Below are 16,810 nucleotides of genomic sequence, written 5' to 3' on the forward strand. Positions count from 1 at the left end.
CGCCTGGAGGTTTGCCTCAGTAAACCTATTAAGTCAAACATAGTCACTTAAGTTTGATCCAATAAATGCAAAGTTTCGAGATCACCAGCAATTTGCTAAACCTGATTAATTAACCTGACATTCAATTGTTAAAAATACCTTACTAGAAATAAAAATTGTAAATAATTTTAAGTAATTCACCTGTTTTCCGTGTGTACACTGCTTCAGCGTTGTCCCCAGCTCAGGTTCATTGGACCTTATGTTATACGACCGGGTTTCTATGTATAAGGTGGCTGAAACTGATGACCGTTTTTCTTCCCAACCACAAATGGCGATCTTATTACTGACCATACAGTTTCTTTGCTGTAACCACCTAATAACTCAGTTTTATTTCAGTGTTTATGGAGCCAATGCACCCTGACCAAAGGAGAAGATGTAGCAGGGGAAAATACTTGACATGTATTGGGGAATATGAAACGTATGTATCAGTGCAGTTCTTAGTTCCTTTATGTTGCAAGGACAACCCACCCCCAGGCAATGTAGAAGACCCCAGGAGGAGCCACTAAGGAAGGCACTCCTTTCTCAAGTTTTCTAGAATGAATGTATGCAAAGCTGCTTACAGCGGTTATTAAAATTGTAAGCCATGGGCATAATATTCAAAGACTCTGTTGGTCTGCCCTTCTTTAAGACAATTCAGTTCGAGTCTTCAAGTATGAAAAGCCACAGGAAGAACGTGGGTACCGGAGGATACAGTCTTCAAACCAAAGAAACAGAATTCTATTGAGGAGACAAGATCTGCACCTGACGTGCTTCGGCAAGCAGTGACGTGTTAAATAGAATACAACAAGGGACACAGGTCATGGTTGACAGTGCTAGGTAATCTCAGAGAGATTGGACAGTTTGAGAAGAGCATCTGAGAAAAGGGGGTTTGGCTGGTCCTGGAAGAAGGTGATAGGTAGAAAAAATAGGGTAGGGCATTCCTGGCTAGGAACCCAGAACAGCCGTTCTATAAAGGTGGTGGTGACCAGGTCTCATTCAGGAGATAACAGGGACATTTTCCTGAAGAGAGGGCACCTGTCAGGGTGCTGATGTGGGGAGGGGAGGAGGGCAAGCAGATAATAAAGGGTCTTCCTCGCTGCAACGATGAGTTTAAGTTTCATTTAGTGGGGCAGCCATAAAAATAAAAATATTAAATTATGTCAAATATTATGCCATTGATGGTTGAAAAATAGACAGAGGTGCATATTTACCTACATATTAAAATGCCCAGAAAATGATCCGGAATGATACACAAAAAACTATTATCAGTGGTTGCCTCTAGAGTAGGGAGGAATTAGAGTTGAAATGGATTAAAGAGGAACATTAGCTTTTTATTGTAAACATTTCTGTGTTTCATGGGTTTGTGTTTGGGGTTTTTTAAATAACACGTCCAGGGGGGAGCCATATGTCAAACCCCAGTCACTAATCAATCATCATTTTTGGAGGGTTTTTTTTTTTTTAGTCAATTTAATCCTTGCTCATTAATCTATTTCCAGTAATGAAAAAAAAATTTTTTTTTGAAGATTTTATTTATTTAGGGGCTCCTGGATGGCTCAGTCAGTTAAGCATCTGCTTTGGGCTCAGGTCATGATCTCAGGGTCCTGGAATGGAGCCCTGCATGGGGCTCCCTCCTCAGTAGGAAGCCTGCTTCTCCCTCTCCCCTGCTCATGCTCTCTACCTCCCTCCCTCTCTCTCTCTCTCTCTCTCTCTCTCTCTCTCTCTCTGGAAAGTAAGAGCAAGAGAGAGGGGTGGGGAAGGGCAGAAGGAGAGGAGAAGCAGACTCCCCACTGAGCAGGGAGCTGGATGCCAGGCTCCATCTCAGGACCCTGAGATCATGACCTGAGCCAAAGTCAGACGCTTACCTGACTGAGCCACCCAAGTGCCCTGTAATGAAAATTTAAATTAAACATTAATGTAGCCTGTTTTGTGAGGGTTGGTTTTGTTTTTAAAAAAAAAAAAAAACAGTTTAAAAATAGAAGAAAGAAAGTTTAAATGCTGTCGATCTGTCTATGGAACTACCCAGGGAACAGTGTGGGAGGCGAGCTGCCTGGTGCTGGTTAGCAGCTTTGGCATTCTGTCCTTCCCAACCTCACTTTATTTTTTATCATAATTTCCTCTGTCAACTGGCAAGCTTTAAAAAGGATTTTTTTTTTTTTAAATATCTGTGGTGACAAGTTGCAAGCTAACCTAAAAAAGTCATATTTTCTTATTTTCCTCTCTAGGTGATTCTCTCTCATGCCTTCCTGAGAAGATGTCATGAATATTTCATCAAATGTGAAAGAGAAGAATTCCATAAATATGAGCATATTTTTATTATATTATTTTGTGATGCAACTTCCATTGAATTCTTTTTAATGGAGTACCTAGTATTATTACTCAGGTCCTTCGTGACTTTGGTTTCTCAAGCCCTCTCTCTCCACATCTCGCCACAGGAAGAACCTTCAGTCCCGGAAGTCCCCGTGGCCGAATTCACAAGGCTTGGAGGTGAGAAGAGACTCATTTGCCCCCCTGAAACTGCGGGCTTCCTAGATAGCTCTTTGATGATCCCCGAATTCATTGTTAGTCTCATGCTAACACTTGAGAGATACCGAGCCTTTCTCATTCCTACAACTTACTCTGTGCCTTGGGCAAGTTACTTAACCTTTCTGAGTCTTCTCATCTGTAGTAAGGGAATAATAATACCTCCTTTGTGGTCCTTACGGAGGTTAAATATATGAAAAGTTCTGATTATACTACCTAGCACAGAGTTAAGCCAATATTTGATGCCCATTATTATAAATATTTGCCTCAAATTTACCTGGCTACACTACTTAAGGAAATGAAGAAGGTGCCATTATAGTGAAACGGTTAGAAACAAATAACCCTGCTCCACGGCCCTCTGGTTGAACTCGTTCTTTGGGTCAGAGCGGCCAGTCTGCCCCCTTGAGAAGTCTCTTCCCAGCCTCTTAAGTGCCTGCGGGAATGACTCCGGGGCCCTGCTGGAGGATGCAGGCGTCTGGGGGAGATCGCACCCCTTGGTGATCTGCTCACCATGAGGACGGAGACTGGGATTTCAAAGTCAGCTCCACTGCTCATTAGCATGGAACTGCGACGATGAAAATTATTCAATCTCAGTTTCTTCATCTGTGAACTGGAGATGGATTTAGCACCGCACCCACTTCCTGGAGTGACTGCAAGGATGGAACGAGACCGGGTCCTCAAATGGTAGATTTCAGTCCCCTCTCACGAGCCGGCTCGCTAGCCCCAGTCCAGGCCACGCTCAGAAGAATGAAAGGCATGTGGATCTGCTCTCCTTTCAGTCCTGGTAAGGGCACCCCAGCCCTCGGGGTCGAGACAGCCTCACCGACATTGGTACTGTTTTTAATCTTGGAATGTTCCTATCTTGGATCTGCTGAAGTTAGAATTCTCCTCTACCGAGTCATCCAGAGGCAATCATTCTGACTGATGTTTACTCGCAAGTCCTTATCTATATAAGCATTGAGTAACTGGATTTGCCCACTGACAATCAGAGCTAAGACTTACCAAGAGCTTCCTGCGTCATTCACTTGTCGCGCATTATGTCGTTTTTTACATCAGCCCTTGGAAGTACTGTCCCCCCTCTACATTAAAGAAATGAGCTCAGAGAGGTAACCTTACCCAGATTTGCAGAGCTAGTGAGTGGTGAGCCTGAATGTGAATATAGAAAGTTTCAATCCATTCCATAGGAAGCCATTGCAGGATATACATCCCTCGGAATGTTCTGTGCTTTAAATCACGTGTTAAATATATATATATTTAATTTATTAAATAAAAAATATACATATAATTTCCACCCATGTGATGACAGACCTCTTGCTGACAGAGCGCCCTGGGGACACAGCTCCCGCCGGACCACGCTCTCCACTTCACCACTGCATTGTTCTGAATCTCTGAACCTGGGCCAAGCTACCGCCATTGTTCACAAAAATCTTTCCATGGGATCGTGCAAAGAAAACAAAGAGGTAATGCTAAAAACCCAGTGGGAATCTAGAGCTTACACACTATTTAGAGAATGGGCATTCTGTCAAGCAAACATTCGAGTTAAATCAGCGGTTTGGGCATTTGTATGGAACATAAAATGCCAGTTTCCAAAGAATCCGCACATAATTTCTAACACCCAAGCTCAGCATGTTTCATCTGTCTTTGCCAATTCAGAAGTCGTGGGTTGTGTCTCAAGGTCATTATCAGGCATATCCACTACCTCACTATGAACTACTAGTGAGAAAGGAAAGCGCTTTTTAAATGGAAGAGAGTAGGGGCGCCTGTGTGGCACAGTCGTTAAGCGTCTACCTTCGGCTCAGGGTGCGATCCCGGCGTTCCGGGATCGAGTCCCACATTGGGCTCCTCCGCTGGGAGGCTGCTTCTTCCTCTCTCACTCCCCCTGCTGTGTTCCCTCTCTCGCTGGCTGTCTCTCTGTCGCATAAATGAATAAAATCTTTTTAAAAAATAAATAAATAAATGGAAGAGAGTATATTGTATTTGACTATTGGCTGAAAGTGTCCTAAGTTTTTGTTTCTGTATTTCATCGTACCTAAACCAGAATCCATGAGAGCCCTTGGGTAAGTGAAAACCCTGTGAATATTTATTTGTCTAGAAGCGTTTACAACAAGTGCATCTGTAAAGGTGCTTTTTTCTGTTGTCTCAGGCCTCGCAACCTTCCTACAGTTTGATATATTGAACAATGTGGATTTATAGTGTGGATTCAAGGATGAGAACTGTGAACACAGAGATGGGCAAATGGAAAAGTCACTGGGATCTGTCTAAAAAATTGGCTTAGGAATTTAGGGGAACATCGGAGAAATTTCCTACTTCTCAGGGTCTCCTTTCCTTTATCCTCTACCAACCCCAGAGAACCCATCCCACTCCCAGCCCTGGGAGTCTTTCTCCACTACCCTTCCTTGAGGTTCAGTTCCACTTGCCAGGAGACCTTAGTTCTGGGTCATTGCTTTCTCAATCCCACTGCCCCGAGTGAGGTCCTTAGTAAAGCCATCTCCAACTCTGACTCGATCCCTAGTGGACTGTGCCACATAAGGGAGTCAGTACTTTGAGAGCTAAGGCAATGCTGGTCCTCTCTAGATACCTCTAGAGTCTCAGCATGTCTGGCGGCATTGCTAAACAGGAAAAGATCAGCTACGGCTTCTCCCTTATGTCATATATTGTTGGTTCAAAACCTCAGAAGCTTCCCAGGTAAGATCTAACATTGGCCCTCCACACAGAGGGCAAGGAGAGGCTCAAGGAAGAGGCAGCCCACTCCACACTGGTAGGTGGCAGTTTTAATAAGCAAGGGAACTGACCAGGCTCATTGTGGGCGGCCACAAGACAAGTAGATCTCCACACCACCTGCCACATCTTAAAGGTTTATACAGAGGCCTTAACTGGGTCCAGTCACAGGTACTGTCCAGGTAGTCTCAACCACGCCTTGCTCTCTCAAGGCTGCATCCTGAAAACAGCTCTGTCTGTAGGAACCATGGGCAGAATGTACATTCCAAGGATGGGGAGGGTTGAGGAGCCTCCGATTGCCTGGGTCTGTCTCATTGGTCGTGTCCTCTCCGTGACCTCCTCTAACATATTTCCAGTGACTGTGCAAACACAAAAGTGATTCCTCATGTCAATATATATGTAAATTTCCTTCAGTTATAATATGAAAATCTATTTCTATGTGCCGACTACATAATTTGTGGATTATATGATGGTCTTCTTACCAATTAAAAATATTAGAAGCTGTATGATGTGGAATTCTAAATCAAACCTTGCTATCTACCCTCATCTGGCCAAGGAGCCCCTGATGGGTAACCTCTGTGGTATTCACTTCTGTGGTAGACAGAATTCTAAAGACGCCCCCCCCCCAAGATTATTCAACCAAACACAAATCTGGGCTGTGTTGTTAAAAAAAAAAATGCAGATGTAATTACAGTTACAGACCTTAAAATAGGGAGATGATCCTGGATTATCTGGATGAGCCCAATCTAATCAGTAGAGCCCTTAAGAGAGAGATGTTTCTCCGGCTACAGTCAGTGGAATGTAGCAGCAGAGGGAAGATGAGGCAGGAAGGAAGGGAGGTCTGAGCGATATGAAGAGAAGATCTGACCCACCTTTGTTGGCTTTGAAGACAGAGAAAGGCAACCACGAGCCAGGCAATGTGGGTGGCTTCCAGGAACTGAGAAAAACCTCCTTTGGGCAGCCAGCAAAAAAGTGAAGACCTCAGTTCTTCAACAGCAAAGAACCAAGTTGAGTGAACAACTTGAATGAGACTGGAGGGAGAGATTCTCACCAGAGAACCTCCAGGAAGGAATGCAGCCCTATTAACACCTTGATGTCAGCCTGAGTGACCCTAAGATGAGCCTACCAGACTTCTAAACTACAAAACTAAAAGAAAATAAATGGGTGATGCTTGAAGCTACTATGATAGTAGTAATTTGCTTCAGCAGCAATAGGAGACTAATGAACTAATCTCCAGTGAGGAATCCATGTTTCCCAAATCCTGTTCCCCATTTGGTTTTCTTACCGAAATCATCTTTGATTCAATTTCTCACCTCTTCACTCCCATTTACTAGGATGTAGAGATGGATCCCTAAAGTCCACAGGCACTCTCAAATTGAAATCCATATTCATTATAAGACAAGGGTCATACTGAACATCTAATTTTGTGACTTTTTCTGCCATTTCCATACAGTTAGAGCACGGGAAAGGCATTGTATTCTAGAAATGCATGCTTACTTAACATACCAGTCAGTTTGAGTAGGCAAAAGAAAGTTCAAAAAATTCTGTTAAATGCATTTGACCTCAGCTTACATCCTGCTTTTATAGGAAAGAGACCCACTGCTGAAAGTAATCTTTAGTTACCTGAATTGAATGTTGGAAAGTCTCAAATGCCCTCTAAAAGTCCCAAGAATAAATACAATATCATTTTTTATAAAGCCTTGCAGTAGACATTGAGCGGATTCAGTCAGAAATCCCAACCCACAGCTAGGGTGGACCTTAAGGAGGCCATGGTTTATGGTCGAAGTGCCTGGAAACCATTTATAACAAGTGTGGTGACAAATAATATATATTGTTTAATGTCTGTCAACCATAGTTCCTAAGTGCAGTATGAAAGGGCTGGCCTGACAGTAGCACAAGTTAACAAGATTTGGCTTATTGGAATTCATGCTAATGTCTCTGCCTTGGCCAACAACGGCCAGCGTGGAAGCCTCCCGCAGCAATGAGCAGGTAACCTTGGCCCACGGCAGAAGGATTAGGAAAACGGGTGTGTTCTGAACCTAATATGCCTGCTTTCCCACCGAGACCCCTCTTTGTGATCAAATCACTAACCACGGATTGGGAGACTTCTTGGCTCTGAGCTGCGCTCTGTGTGTGGACAAGGTGTTGATAGCAAGGCGAAGACCGTTCTGAAGTGGGTTTGGGCGATCTGCGTTTCTGCTCACCAGAGTGGGCTCTGACATCGCCCAATGCACAGTGTGCATTTTGTGTGAAGTTTAAAAAAAAAGACCAATGCCTATCGGCATATGTTTTACTTCAAATCTTATTTTCTGAAACAGTGAAAAAGCAAATGGGCTCCAAAGAAGAAAAGCAGCCAATTAGCTTTCAATGGACCAAGACTCTAAAATCTGGATTCCATTTCTGGTTCTGCCAATGACCCGAAATGAGAAAATTAACAACTTGCAGGCTTTGGGGCCTTTGGTCATACGCTCTGTCTCTCCCATAAAATGGCAGACAAATAACATGGTGCCCCAGGGCACAGACGTCCAGGTCAGACAGCCCGGCTTCCTGTCCCAGCTCTGCCACTTAGGGGCTGTGCGCATCCATTCCGGAAGCTCTCCAAATTTCAGTTTCTTTACCTTTAAGTGAGTATCACAATATCGACCTCATAAAGATGGTGTAAGAGCAAAATAACATCGTAAGGGTAGCACAAGTTCTTGCCCATCGTGAGCCCTCACAGGTTTGAACGGTTCGTGTTATTACAGCTATTAAATAAGACTTCTGGATCCCGTCAGGTAAAGCAGGCAACCCACCTTCCTCGGGCATTCCTAACTTCACTCTTGTCTGCGGCTGTCCATCATCAGGACCACATGATGGCCAAATCAATTGTTTTATATAATCTCTCTCAAAAAAGTAAGTCTGACGGGGCTCCCATGTTTCCCCTCCACAACTTTGTGTTCCTGACAGGCCTAACCTGTGGAACTGTCTTGCACTGTGAATTCAAATAACCTGCTTGGAAAAGAAAAGCAAAGGGGGGGGGGCACAGTGTGAGAAGGAAGCTGTTAGGACAGGGCAAAGCGGACATGCAGAGGGCAAGCAAAGCACATTTGTCTCTGTCATTGCCACCTGGCCCTGTTTCCAGAGCTCAGAGCCCGTTTTTGTACTTCTCAGTGTATTAATTGGGTTTCTGTCTCCTACACAGTCCAGCGCTGTCAGTCTCAAGGCAAGGTTGAGCCCTGGCGTCCCGACGCTTCCTCAAAGCCACAGCTGGGCAGGCCGGTGAGGTGTCACAGCAAGGGGACAACCCCTGCGAGCACCCAGGGAAGGGAGGAACGGCGCCTACTCTCTGAGGACCGACGCTCTCTCGTTGAATCAGTCAAGAAATGTTTCAGGTAAGTAAACTGGTCAAACAAATGGAAATATCCAAAAAAGGGAGCTTCCCGAATGCATCTGGGTTTGCTGCCAACATGTATGTTGGCCGAGCCATGCGCTAAATAAGGAGCCACATTTGCTTCTTTGCCACCATTCTAGAACTATGAGAAGCTAGACACAGATACAGGCAGTAGTTACATGAACCTCTGAGTCAGAAAATAGGGGTTTGGACTCTGGTCTCTGTGGCTTTATCTAGTCAATTAAACTGCTCTGAGTCTTGGTTTCCTTATCTCCAAAATCATCAAGATGGATAGACGTAGATACAGATATAGATACCGATAGATCCCATTATAGATCCCATTCTACAGAGAGATCCTATATATACGAAGGGGTAAAGAATTCAATGAGACATCACATATGTAAAGTCCCTGACTTTAACATGTTCTTAGCAAATTTTCATGTCCTGCTTTAAGTCCTACCGTGACCTCTCCCAGTTCTTGATGACTCATCAGTTGATTACATTGATCAGGCTTTACACAGATCTTTTCTCACTCTTTTTCTCTTTCTTTTTGCATTTCCATAGTTTCTAGGCTCTTCATTTAAGGTTACCCCTCCCAGAAAGGGAAATCAAAGAGAAGACTTAGTAAGCGTTCTTACAAAATATTATAAAAGGAAGTTATTGGTACGTACCTTAAATAAAACCTATAAATTTCATTTTCTAGATTGTCCTTGAAACCTATTAAAAACTCACCTAAATCTGTTTTAGCAATATAGATATAAGAACCAATATTATTCCTTCAGGACTCACTTGGCTTCAAAAAAGCAGAAAGTTGGGATAGTATTTCAATAGCAAAATCATTTTGCATGAATTACCACTATTTCAGAATGGTCATTATTTTTAAGAAATATTTTCAGAAAACCTTAATTTTTTATTTTACCTTTCCTAAAACATCGTAATACAATTTTCCTTTGACTGCCATGGCCTTGATAGTTACCCAAATAATATTTGAGCTCACGAGAGAGAATTAAGTGGCTTCTGTCCAAGTGAGATATTATTCTAGTTAATTATTAGCATTAAAATTCCAATTTAGTGTTCAACACACCAACAGACAGATGCTGCCACTGCCATGGGTCAACGCTTTTGTAAAAAACAATCCCATACTAGTCAGGTATGAAATTACAGTGAAGGGTTGAATGAGCTAACGGCCCCGTGTGCTGTGGGTGTGTGCTCGGGACTCTTAGCACAGACAGCACAGAATAAAGCCCACAGAGGTTCCCTGGGGTAAGTCTAGGACTTTGGAAAATGAAGTTCATTTACATTCTGCAAATTGTTTCTATTGATAGCATCTAAAGAACAAAATATAGTAAAAGGCACTCCTGGGATTTCAAAAGAAACAGAGAGCCTCTGGCTCTGAGAGGGGCAGCGAGGGCAGAGGAGTATGAACCACATGGAGAGCAGCTTTACAAAGCAACGTATCCACATGCCTATGTAAAAACAGTTCCACCTCCTCTCATAAGAATTTAGAGGGCTCCAGTCAAAAGATGGGAAGAGAGATCAGAGGACTCTACCAGGAAAGTCTTTGAAGGGCGAGTAAAACAAAGGGAGCGTTTCAGATACAGTGATGGTGGTGTATATAAATGCTTGAGTCAGAAACGAGAACTTGTGTGAGAAGGGAAGGAAATTAAGGATAGCTACAGTGGAAGGTCTGGAAGAGTAACAGCAAAAGGTGGGAACATCTGAGAATTGTTCTATATTTTGACTGTGAGGATGGTTACCCAGGTGCATACATTTGTCAGAGCTCATTGAAATACAAATATTAAATAGGTACAGTTTTGCAAACTGGAGGTATACCCCAATAAAGAATATTTTGAAAAGATGACTGATTTTTTTAATTAGAGAAGTTAAATCAGCAGGGAATGAATTTCTTCAACATTAATCTTTTTGTCTTTCCTTTTTTAAAAAATTGAATTTGACATCTAATAGAGAGTTACCAGAAAGCATGCTTCTTCAACTTATGTTTTTGAAAAAAGACACATAAATGGGCGCCCGGGTGGCGCAGTTGTTAAGCGTCTGCCTTCGGCTCAGGGCGTGATCCCCGTCTTCTGGGATCGAGGCCCACATCAGGCTTCTCCGCTAGGAGCCTGCTTCTTCCTCTCCCACTCCCCCTGCTTGTGTTCCCTCTCTCTCTGCCTCTCTCTCTGTCAAATAAACAGATAAAATCTTAAAAAAAAAAAAGATATTGATAAACAAGAAAGCCAACCAATTTTACAGGTACTAGAGCATAATTATTATGACTCTGACGCTGGTGGAGATCTTAATGAGAAAGGAAAGCACAGATAGAGGAGGAAATGGAAAGACCTAGAGAATCTATTAACTGCATGATTTCTGAATGATTAATCATTTACAATTTTTCCTTGAAATAAAACCCTTGACCTTGGCTTTGGCGGTGCAAGAGACAGTATTTTCATATCAGTGTGGTAGGAAATATCTATCACCACTCATAAAACTACTGCTTCCTCTCATTTGTCTTGTCTCTAATGGTTTTTTTCTTCTAATTCTTATAGCTCAGGGAAGAAATAAAATGATTAAAAGTTTCCTCCAAAAGTACCCGATGACCTTTGCTCAGACTTGTTTTCCCTTTAGTTGAAGCCGGGTGAGGGTACCAGGGGAAACCCGACCCTTTTCTTAGACTCTAGCATTTCTTCTTGAAAACCGCTCCCAGCGGTATTTCCCGGGATACGCATGAACTCCTCTGGAGCACACTGAGAACTTTCCCTCCAAGCTTCTTCACACCCTACCTCAATTAGGGCCGCGCCGATACCCTCCGGGAACAAGTGTTGCAGAGGAATGAGAGTTGCCAACATCAACTGCATCTTCAGAAATGCGGGTGCCAGACCCCCTCGGTAGTTTGAATGGCAGGAATGGCCTCCCAGATAGCTCGGTCCCCTAGAAACATGAATAAACACAGCTGGTTTTCCTTCACACGTGAGATAATCACACTTGAGATAAGCACTGAGCCCGAGTCCTCAGCTCCCTGGGGTGGAGCTGTGCCCCAGGGGCAGGGCCACCCCACGCTCAGCAAGCCCAGAGGCTGCTCCAAGGCCACGCCCCCTTGGCTGCCCGTCTGAAGCATTTCCACTGGCTGCTACGACCACCCCTGATTTCACAATTAGGTCAAACCTGGCATTCAGTCTCCCTTCTCTTTATCAACCTCTTCTAGTCTTCAAACGCCCCCATTCTCCTCCCCTGGCTACATGCCAACCAGCCAGAGAAATACTGAGTAGTTGCTTCGTACAGTCTTCCCTAAAGGGAGCCAGTGAGGCCCAGAAAGAGGGGTGGCTTCCTGCCTTTGTGAATTGCAGGGTTGCCTCACTTCCCCCCCTTGTAAATTCTCCCAACACCTCTCCAACCAGTGTCCCTAATAAATCCCCCCCATCACCTGTTGTGGGTTCTGTTTTCCCGAGTAGACCCTGATCAACGCAAGAACACCTTGGCAATGGCTATTTGCATGTGCTCCAGGGCTTTGCTGGCATTTGAAGAATGGATGGTCTTTTGTGGGCTTCCACAATGTCCTCTGAGGTCCCTTGTGTCCCTTCTGGCCTTAGGGGGCATTGAGCTGATGTCTGCTACTACCATCTGTGATCCCAACTGTTTGCCTCCAGTTGACAGGTCCTCAAATTCTGCACTTGTTTCTCTGACCCCAAACCTCTGTGCTTCTCTGGCTTCTGAGCACCTCCACGTCCCTTCATCGGGGCACAAAGGGGCTCTGAGGTCTCCTGCAGGCTGTGGTCCCTCATGGCCTCAGGCTCGCGCACGCATGCTCTCTCTCTCTCCCCCATTCCACTTTGCTGCCTTTTCTCCTTTTTTGGATATGGTGTCAATTGGAATACAGAGTGTCTAGAAGCTTGCAGCCTTCCCTAGGCTATTCCCATGGAAGTGAGCCACTACCTTCAATTTCATTATGTTCCCCCATGCTTACATGGGCATTTATATACACCCTTCAAACCTAAGAGAGTAGGAGAAAGGAAGGACACCGGTATCTCATTCTCCCCCCTTCCTCTCATCCTCCTGTCTGTTTCCTCCTTAGATCAGAAACATTCTCTTTTACTTCTTTGTCTTATTTGACAGAGACTTGCCCCAAATTACTTCTTTGTCCCCAAAGTGTTATTTATAGTCACCATTTTTCAGGGAATCATACTGACAGGAAAGGAAGCTGCAGGAAAACCAGAAGGAAGTTGAAGAAAAGTTAAAGGAAAGAGAAATGAAAAATACATTCATTTAATAGCTTAATATTTTACTCCTACTACACGCTCCCTCTAGCATATCTTTGTGCCCCTCAAAGGACATTTACTCTTACTTAGGTCTCTTCTCTTCATGAGTCCGTGAGACCAAGACCCCTTCATTCACCCTGTGCTGTTCAGTATGGCAGCCACAAGCCCCATGTGACTATTGAGCACTTGAAATATGGCTTGTCCAAATTAAGATGTGCTCTGAGTGTATTAAATTGCATACCAGATATTGAAGACAGAGTGTTAAAAAAGAATGTAATATATTGCATTAATTTTTATATTGATTACATCTTGTAATGACAGTGGGGATATGCTGGGATTCATAAGATACATTATTAAGATTAACTTCACTGGTTTCTTTTTACTTTTTTGATGTAGCTCTTTGAAAATTTTAAATTACGCAGGTGCACATGTCGTATGTCTATTAGCCAGCTTCGTGAAACTTAGGATAGTTGCTACTTCTTGACTCTTGTGCTCATGGCTGGTATCCAGTGCATTTGCTCCAGAGTAACCATACCAGCTGTTTGCTGATGTTGTCCATTTGGGTCAGCAACTTGCCATCAAATGTGATTAAATATCTTTCCTATCCCTTGATCAGATGGCCATTGGCTAGCACAGTGCTGGCACAGTGTACCGGTTGAATGAATGAATAAATGAACACTCAGATGGCACTTCCTTCAGTTTCTAAATTTACCATGCCACTCTGACATGACAGAAAAATACATAAATCTGCCACACTAACCAGATTTCCATCCTCTGCCCCGTGACTGGGAAGACTAAGCTAGAGTGTTATGTTAATGTCAAAACACAAATGGCAAAAACGCCTCCTGCCCTATCTTTGGGTGGGAGGTTTAATTTCCGCTTTCAAATGTGGTATCAGATGAGCGGCGGGACACACAGGCACAATGCACGTGAGTTTACCTGACTTCACTCCCACGAGTGGAGATAAAGCTAGGCGACAGGGACAGGGACAGGGTCTGAGAAGCAGCTTTCACACAAGTTCCAGGAGAAGCTCTAAAATGGCTCCCCTTCTTTCCTTTCTCAGACAGCTCTCTCCTGCTGACTCCCTGTTATGGGTAGAATTGTCCATCCTTCCCCCAAAATGTATATCTTGTCGTCCTCCCCCCTCATAGCTCAGAATGTGACTGTATTTGGAAAAAAAGGGTCATGGTAGATAGAATGAGTTAAGATGAGGTCCTAGTGGAGGAGGGTGGGTTCCAAATCCAATATGACTGGTGTCCTTATAAAAAGGGAGAAATTTGGACATAGACACACACCATGGGAAGGTGAGGCAGGGGTCCGGGTGATGCTTCTCCAAGCCAAGCAACACCAAGGATTGCCCGCAAACCACCAGGAGCTGGGACAGAAGCGCTGAACAGTGTCTCCCTTGTGGCCCTCGAAGGGAACCAATCCTACTGAAACCTTGATCTCAGACTTGTAGCTTCCAGAAGTGTGAAATAATAAATTTCTGTTGTTTCAGCCACCCAGTTCACGGTGCTTTGTTACAGAAGCCCTAGAAATATAATACACTCCCTCAGTCTAAATGAGATTCCCAGTTCTTCTTTCTCATCTTGCTCCCTTCATGGTAGTTATTAAATTTGTAGGTATTTGTTTCAGCTGTGTCTATGTGTGTAATGTCTGTGTCCCATTTTTTTCCAAGTTCAGTGAGACACCAGTGTCTGTTTTGTCCACCACTATACACCCAGCATCTAGAAACGAAAAGTCACTCCATAAGCATGTCACAATGAATACATGGGCTACCACTGGGACCAGAAACATAACAGTCACAGGACCACACAAATGTCTCATCAGGAAAAAAAGTCACAATGCCTGAGAACATGCACGAACAGGTTGTCTCCGCAGCCCTCCTTAATACCAGGTAAAAGGTGACATTCATCCATGACCTCTTTGGCACAGGCTGATCCATCAGATTAACTGGATGGTATCAGACAGGGACTGAGAGTCTGAGATGAAGTTCTAGAAATAGAACCCTATGCCCCTGGAGACAGCAGGCCTGTAGGAAGAATCCCAGTACGCATGCAATTTTCAAGAGGTAGGGAAGGTTGTTCCCGTAGGCTCGTAGCAACAAGTAAGCAGAGGGCACCAAGCCCTCGGCAGTGGGAGGGGAGCCAACCGAAGCAGAAATGATCACCGCAGCTACCACGTACTGAATGTGAACCCAGGACCGTGCCAAATGCTTGACTGACATCATTTCATCCAATTCCCACGGCAGACTCACCAGCAAGTATTATTGTTCTCACTTGACATGAGAAAACTGACATTTAGGGTGTTCAAATAATCTGCCCAAGGTCATATCGTTAGTGAGTGATAAGACAGGATTTAAAACCAGGGATTTGCTGTTACGATACTCTCCCGGTTTCCCAGTCTAGCATACAGCTGCCCTAGATGATTTTCTTTCATATTGTGGTCACTAAAAGCTGAAAAACCCAGGTACTTTAGAAAGTATTATTTACCAATATTTGTTCACCCATCTCCTCTACTAGACAGCAAACATCTTGAGATAGCGGAACTGTGTGCATACCCAAATTTAATCAGATTTGCATTGCCACTTCCTAACATAGAACCCAGCATACAGTAGGAACTCAAACATGTTTGTAGTATGAATAAGTTAGATAAGCACTTGCTGATCACTTACACGTACTTCAAAAGAAATCAATCACTCTTATGATGTGCTTGTCAGTCAAAGAGCACTTACAAAAGTATTGCCCCGGAAAGAAGCATTTCTCATTTCCACTTTTTCAATTGAAGTACTGCAGTATGGTTATATTTTTTGTGACTAAAAAAGCATTCAGGGCCACCCTAGAGAAAGTCCCCATCCTTAGTGGCCAAACTGCCTTTGACAGCTGGCCTCTACATACCCAGCCTCTCTCTCCTTCTGGATTCTTGTGCCTAACTCTCCATCGGGTTCCCTTTTGCTCACCTATGCCAATTTTTCTTGGAGTTGTTTTTGCTAAATCAGGAACTTTTTGTTTTAATAAAATCTCCAAGGTAATCAAGTAATTGATATTTTCAAATTAGATCATTCTGAAAGGTAGCTAATTTTAGACAGGCAGCTACCGATGATAGACCTGGGGATAATTTCTCTCTCCTAATAAGGACATCAGAAGTCAACTGGTAGATGGAAGAGAAGGATACAAAATTTCCATTCCGCAGCCAAGGTCATGTGAAATCGTTTCTTGGCAAATATCCTTGTTTCTTTTCCTTGCCCTTATCCTAAGCAGAGAAGGGAGGACTGCCAAATACCAGCTTGAAGAGCGTTTAGAGCTGCCAGTCCCCCGGGAGGGTGTGAGTTCTCATTAGTAAAGAGATGTGAGATCCTATTTTGCAATGAGATAGCTCACCCATGGCTCAAGTCCTGAATGATTATCCACACTAAGGTAGGCTGTAGAATGGGAGTCCTTGAGGGGCAAAACCCTTGCATAGTGTAATTTGATATTTATGATGTTCTATCGCCATCTCCTGGAAGGAAAGACCAAGAACACAAAAAAGAATGCTAGGATTTCCGGGTTCGGTGAAGATGATTTTCTTCCACTCTCAAGAAAGGTAAAGACTCTGCAGTCACTCAAGATACATGCCTACCTCACATTCCAGATGAATTAACATAATGTTGGGCAACAGGGAAAGCTAAGAGGCAAACGTTCAGAACTCCAGCGTCAGTTATTTGAGAACAAGAGATAACATCAAGTCTATGAGTGATGAGCCCTGCCAGCTGCCAGTCCCCAGAGAAGGTCTGAGTTCTCATTAGTAAAGAGATATACGATCCCATTTTGCAAGAGCCAGTTGCGCTGCGGGAGCACAGAGAGAGAGTAAAAGAACGATTTCCACACTTAGCTTTGAAAGTAATCATCCTTATCTTTGCTTTTTAAGTCTCAGAATTTGGCAAAACTGTTTT

This window comes from Ursus americanus, chromosome 17 (genome assembly GCF_024610735.1).
Source record: "Ursus americanus isolate L20-20 chromosome 17, mUrsAme1.1.p, whole genome shotgun sequence".
Taxonomy (NCBI): Eukaryota; Metazoa; Chordata; class Mammalia; order Carnivora; family Ursidae; genus Ursus; species Ursus americanus.